The following is a 7,326-nucleotide window of genomic DNA, read 5'->3' as shown; positions in this document are numbered from 1 at the left end:
TAGGGGCAACAAAGACAATATCAGACGGTTAGGTGTAAATTCCGTTCACCAAGAACGACCCTCCAAATATTCATTTCCTGAGATTGTTATCATTGAAGAAGATCTAGGAGGGGTAAGAGGGCAGCATGACGACCCTATCGTTATTGAATGTAAAGTGGCCAACCAGAGAGTTGGCTGAATCCTCATAGATACCGGAAGCTCCTCAGATCTCATCAGTAGCAAATGTCTGTCGAAACTAAAATATCAGACTGATTGCATACATCCGGCATCCCACCCTTTAGTAGGGTTTGGAGGAGGAGTCGTCCACCCAGTGGGACGAGTGGATTTACCCATCCGCCTGGGCGAAAAAGGGGAAGGACGACACATGGTAGTCTGGTTCTTGGTATTAGAAGAACTCTCGGCCTACAACATGATTCTGGGACAACCAACCCTGAATAATTCCAAGGCTGTTATAATCCCATCTCTTATGTTACTCAAGTTTGAGAGGGATAATGGAACAGTTGGGTCCCTAAGGGGAGATCAGAGGATGGCCCGTGAGTGCTATCTCTCGGATGTCAAGCCCACTGTTATGGCCACTGGGTCGAGCGGTGGAAAAATAGACCTTGACAATGTCAAGGAGAGTGCGCCTGTTCAAGAAGCAGGCGGCAAGAAGAGAAAGGCATCCCAGACAGGGGCCGCAGGAAAAGACAGAAAATAGCAATCATTGGCAGAGGAGCGGTCGGATGAATTCCGCCCTCAGCCAGCTGGTGAGCATACGGACCTGATCTTAGATGACTCGCGTCCTGACAGAACAATCAAGGTTGGGACGACTGCTCTAAGGGATCTGGGTGACGACTTTCACAAACTATTGAAAGAATACAAGGACATCTTTGCATTCGAAGTCCATGAAATGCCAGGCATTAGTCCTGATCTGGCGGTACATAAACTGGCCGTGGATCCGAAAAAGAAGCCGGTACGACAGAAGAAGCAGAACCATGGCGAAGAAAGAAGTCAGGCGGCAGCCGCCGAAGTTAAAAAATTACTTGATGCAGGGTTCATTCGGCAATGTTACTTCCCAGACTGGGTTGCAAATGTGGTGCTTGTTAAAAAGCCGAATGGCACCTGGCGAATGTGTGTAGAATACACAGACTTAAACAAGGCGTGCCCCAAAGACAGTTACCCTCTGCCTAAAATTGATAACATGGTCGACTTAACAGCCGACCATGCTTTGATGAGCTTTTTGGGCGCCTACTCTGGTTTCCATCAAATTCCTTTATGGGAGAAAGATCAGGAGAAGACGGCCTTCGTCACTGATCAGGGGTAATACTGTTACACGGTCATGCCGTTTGGTCTTAAGAATGCCCCGGCCACTTTCCAGCGAATGATAAACACTGTGTTCTTTGATCAGATTGGGAGAAATGTCGAGGCATATATTGATGATATGATTGTCAAGTCTAAACTTCAGAAAGATCATCTGTCGGACCTTCGAGAAACTTTCGCCACACTCAGGCGGCACCATGTCATGCTCAATCCCAAGAAATGTGTCTTTGGAGTGGAGTTTGGGAAATTTCTCGGATTCCTTATCAATCAGAGAGGAATAGAGGCGAACCCTGAGAAGGTGCAGGCGGTCATCGACATTCAGTCGCCTCGTACCATCGGAGAGGTTCAGAAGTTAACAGGTTGTTTGGCGGCCTTGGGAAGATTTCTAAGCCGATCAGGCGCCAAATGCCTATACTTTTTCCAGGCAATTAAGAAAAAGGCAAGGTTTGAATGGGGGCCGGATGCTGAGGCGACCTTCCAGAAATTGAAAGTTCACTTGCATTCCTTGCCGAGGCTGGTCAGCCCTTTGCCCAAAGAAGTACTCTACATGTACCTGGCCGTCTCTGATCATGCGTTAAGCGCTGTTCTCCTTGCTGAAAGAGACGGCTGTCAGCTCCCGGTCTACTTTGTCAGTCATGTACTGAAAAATGCCGAGTTGAGGTATCCCTTAGTGGAGAAATTTGGTCTTGCACTCTTCATGGCTGTTAAATAATTGAAGCCCTACTTTTTGGCACATGCAGTCGTCGTGTATACAAACCAACCTATCAAGCGGCCACTGACCATCATGGAGTCGTCAGGCCGAATGATCAAATGGGCCATAGAAATACAGAGCCTCGAAGTTACTTTCGAGCCTAGAAAAGCAGTGAAGGGGCAAGCCTTTGCTGACTTTATTGTTGAGATGACTCGTCCTCTTGACTCTCAAGTTACAGACCAAGTCTGGAAGGTATATGTGGATGGAAGCTCTACTTCAAATGGTTGTGGAGCAGGAGTCATATGTCAGTTGCCAGAGGGCGACAGGTACGAGTATGCTTTACGCTTCAGTTTTCAGGCCTCAAACAATGAGGCAGAATATGAAGCTTTACTAGCCGGAATCCGCATGTGCAAGGCGGTAGGAGCAAGAAAAATAGACGCCAGTTCCGATTCACAATTGATAGTGAGTCAGTACAATGGCGAATACGAAGCAACCCATCCGGCCATGATCAAGTATTTACAGGCGGTCCGACAAGCAGTCGGCTCCCTTGAGGATTTCCATCTGGCCCAAGTGCCGAGATCATAAAACAACCAGGCGGATGCACTTTCAAAATTAGCATCATCTACCTCCTGTGATACTCCTCGAACTGTTTTTTAGGAAGTAATGGAGAGGAGAAGCATTGAGGAAGAACCTATTGGAATCTTAGACAGAAGCTCAACCTGAATGGATCCAATCAGGGCATATCTGACAAAGGGTACCCTGCCGGATGATCATCAACAGGCGGCAGCACTGAAAAAACGAGCAACCAGTTTTGAAATAATAAAGGGAGAACTTCACAAAAGGGGGTACCTTCAACCCTTCTTAAAGTGTGTTACTCCAGAAAAGGGACGAGAGATACTAGACGATCTTCACTCTGGTTACTGTGCTTCCCATATAGGCGGTAGGACGCTTGCTCAACGGGCAAGGCGGCAGGGCTACTTTTGGCCTACTTTAGAAGCAGATGCAATGGAGATGGTGAAAAAATGTGACAAGTGCCAAAGGTTTGGCAAGCTAATTCACCGTCCGGCTATTGACCTCACTACCATTCATAGCCCACTACCGTTTTCTAAGTGGGGCATGGATATTCTGGGTCTATATACTACTGCTACAGGCGGAAGGAGGTACATACTTGTTGTCGTCGACTACTTCACTAAATGGGTAGAGGCGGAGGCTGTAAAAGGAATCAAGACGAAGGATGTAATTTCATTAATTTGGAAAAATGTCATCACTCGGTTCGGGGTTCCCATGTCTATGGTTTTTGATAATGGTTCCCAATTTGAGACGCCTGTTCTCAAAAGCTGGTTGGGTGACCAAGGAATTACACACTACTTTGCATCTGTCGGCCGTCCACAAGCAAACGGCCAGGTAGAAGCCTTTAATAAAATCATCTCAGACGGTCTCAAGAAAAAGATTGAACGAGCAGGCGGCCTATGGGCGGATGAATTACCACATGTTCTCTGGGCCATTAGGACGACTGAAAAAGGGGCAACTGGAGAAACTCCATTCCTCCTAAATTATGGTGCGGAAGATGTTCTTCCAATAAAACACTACAAGCCGACTCTTCGAGTAATGCTATATGACGAAGAGGCAAACTGAGAAGCCATGCGCCTGACATTAGACTCACTTCCTGAAAGGAGGGGCAATGCTGTCTTGCGCCATGAAATTTACCGTCTGAGAATGACTAGATCATACAACAAAAAAGTACACAGGCGTCCACTCAAAGTGTGGGACTTTGTACTTAGAAAAATGGAAGCAGTTGGAAGGGCTAATGAGTCTGGCAAACTAACTCCCAACTGGGAAGGACCCTACCGAATCTGTGAAGAGGTCAGGGACGGTACCTACCGTCTGGAAACACCAGACGGCCAATCGTTGCCTCGAACTTGGAATGCAGATAATCTTAAGAAATATTTCTTTTGAATGATATAAATAGTCAAGGGCTACTTAATAAAAGTTTGCATACTTAATATTCAATTTTGTACTAAGAGGGGCACGCCTACTAACAAACAGTCGGCTACTCTGCATACTCAGTTTTCATTTTTACCTAAGAGGGGCATGCCTACTGACAAACAGTCGACCACTCTCCATGTTTAATTTTTATTCTTATCGGCTACCCTCCTCTTACTTAGCACCTACGTTCACCAAGAACTAACCAATTCCACAAGCCGAATGATCAGTCCAAGCGCCAAGCCAACTGATCCAATCTTTAAACTAATACAACCTGTCCCAACATCATAGCAGGCGTCCGGCGGCTTCCCTCCGGATGAAATTCGTCGCAGAGAGCAGCTCCCTTTTGGGTGGAACATTGCTCTATAAACTAATTACACGGCACCTATACAACTGTCCCCAAGGGCAACCACGTAGCCGTTTTTGAGACAAGGATAACTCTATCACTAACCAAACCAGTGGTAGCAGTTGGCATCTGAGTCAGATGACCGCCTGTATTACTTGGGATAAATGCAGGGGGTACCTCTTGAGTTAATAGCCAACAAACATTGGCGAATCAAAAGGTTCAGCCGACCTCCGCCGCCTGGTACCTTTACTACTCAAGCAGGAGTGACGGCGACTGAGTAACACCAAAGTTAACTCATAGTCACTCTCTCAAAGTTAGTATGGAGCCTAAAAGGTATGAGTCGTCCGCCTGTTTTTAGAAAACAGGGGCTCTCAACCACTACTCCTGCTAGGTTAACAACCTATGAGTTAAAAGCCAACAAACATTGGCGAATAAAGGGGAACAACCGGTACCCACCGCTTGATACCTCTACTACTCAGTTACTTGGCGACTAGGTAACAATCATGTTTACTTGGTCACTCCTTAAAAATTTTAGTATGAAACTAAAAAGGTGTTCATACAACACCTGTTCACACTAGATTTAATATGGCGGGAAACAGTCGGCCTAGACGGCCTAAAGTCTCTAGCCTAAAAGCATGACAAGTAGGAAACAACTTTCCTACTTGGTTAAATTTTACAAATGACAGGACCGCCTGCCTAAAGGGGATCCAGTCTTTAAAATGGTTCGAATACCGATTGGATAAATGGCCGACTGATCGTCTAGCCTGGAAACAGACAACCAGTCGTCCAGGGGCATAGGCGGCGTGACTAATTATCCGTACCTGTTTGCAACTATCGGCCATGTAAAACAGTCGGTATAGTTTACAATTGGATATCAGAATATTCAATACTTAAACAAATTTGAAGCAAAACAAAAAAAATTCATTAAAAAGAAGCCAGTCATCAAAGACCGGCAAAATATTCAGAGCCCCGGCCCCCTGGCCGGGTAAATACAAACAAACGGCACGAAGGCCGTGGAAAGAAGACATAAAGCTTAAGAAGGGGGCAGATCTACAATATTAGCAGCTGCCGCCTGGTCAGCACTCTTCTTGCTGGACTCAGCTTCAGCTGCATCCTTCTTTGATGCATTACCCCCAAGCGGCACAAGCGCCACTACCGGCTGCTCCTCCTCCTCCAACGCCTCTTCCTCAGCAGCCGCCAGGATCTCTTGATTATATCTATCAGAACACTAGCGGTACGTTTTTTCCCATGAGGAAAAGTCAGCATTGGGGAACAGGCGGCCCCAAGTCATGCGCTGGATTTGAGCAGAGTCTTCCATCATCTCCCGGACCAGCTGTTTCTTTTCTTGCTCGGCCTTTTCCGAGAGCTCCTGAGTAAGACTCTTCTCCTGGGTCACCAGGTGTACCTTTACGCTCGCCAAGGATTTCTCCAAGGTTGCGTATGAGGACATCTTTTGGCGAAGAGGTCTCAGCTCGGCCTTGAGGTTGTTGATGGTCGCCTCCAGCTCGCTATTCCTCTTCTAGGCCGCCTCTAACTGAGCCCGGATAGCGGCGGTAGCCTGCGCCTGATAATAAAGAATATCAATGGTCAGAACTTCATTTAGGGCAATTTGAAACATTGCCTTAACACAGTCAGAGGCGGCCATAGCTTTTGCAGCCTTTACCTCTTTGTTCTTCCGGTCAAGCGGCTTGCGAAGGCCGTTCACTCGGAGCAGGGCCTAAGTAAAAAGGGGAAAAGGCGTCAGTTTCCAAACAAAAAAGAAAACAGGCGTCCTGGAATTCAAATACTCAAAAATATGCTAAGTATACCTCAGCAAGGACCCCTGCAATCCCGTCTAGGTCAAGGGTGCCGACACCCCTGACCGCCTCCCTTTCAGCTGGAGGAACGGCCTTGATCATAGACTTGGCCACCTCGACCAAGTCAGGCTCCTGAGGGCCGGCTGCATCAAGCATAAACAAACGGATTAGACCTAGTAAAGAAGGGAGAAAGTCTAAAATTTACAGGGATAATTTCATACTTCTAGGTGGCCCAGCTGGAGTTTTAGAAGAAGTGGCCGGCTGTTTCTCAGCCGCCACATGTTTCCTGGCAGAACTAGGAGAGCTCGCAAAAGTCGTCCTCCGGGCCTTGGGGTCCGGCTGTTGGGAAGAAGAAGCTCTTGGAGCGCCCGTCTAAAAAAGAAGAAAAGAGTCAGTATATGCATAAACACAACTCCAAAAAGAGGGTGAAAGGTTCGAAGCCCACCAAGGGTGCCCCCTTGTTGGGGGAGTCGGTTGAAGACTGTTGCATGATGGAGGCCCGCAACATGGCCGCCGCAGTCTTGGAGGCGGTAATTTTGCTCATGGCGTCCGCTGCAAAAACAAATAGCAAAGTTAATAAAAGTCATAACAAGAAATGCATGGAACAACAGAGTATTCGACAGGCCGGCTACCTCTTGAGCACCGACTGCTGAGGCCACAGGCGGCCAAAAAGTACTCGTCGTAGAGCCATTTGAAGCTCGGGACGCAGTGCAGGGGTACTTGCTCTCGTACCCCTGAAGTAGAGTTCACCTTCGACTCTACTTTGAAGAGTCCTTTATCTAGGATCTCTTTCTTAGCCTTGGGGGGAACAGGCGGCATGCTGCGGCCGCCTGCAAGAAGGGGCGGATTCCTGTTCCACCTGTTGAAGCGCTTATTCAGCTCTGTGTCCGAACTCTCAATGATAAGGAAGGTGCTCCGCCAGTCCTTCGATTTGTTTGCTTTACCTCTCGTCATGAGGTAGCCCCTGTGGCTCGTCCATTGATACCAGCCGGTACCGCCTGCCTTAGGGGTCCGGCTGAGGTAGTTCATGTGGGCGAAAGCCTCGAAGTTCGGCTCCACCCCGTGCAGTTCGCACCCGGCCACATAGCCGAGTACGTTGACCTAGAAGTTCGGGGCTAACTGACATAACCCCAACTCATACCCATCCAAGATCCGCTGAACAACCGGATGTAGTGGGAAGCGCATCCCAGCCTTGATGGTCGTCTCGTAGC

The sequence above is a fragment of the Chenopodium quinoa genome, unplaced genomic scaffold (genome assembly GCF_001683475.1).
Source record: "Chenopodium quinoa cultivar QQ74 unplaced genomic scaffold, ASM168347v1, whole genome shotgun sequence".
In the NCBI taxonomy this organism is placed as follows: domain Eukaryota; kingdom Viridiplantae; phylum Streptophyta; class Magnoliopsida; order Caryophyllales; family Amaranthaceae; genus Chenopodium; species Chenopodium quinoa.
This window is presented reverse-complemented; position numbering follows the sequence as displayed.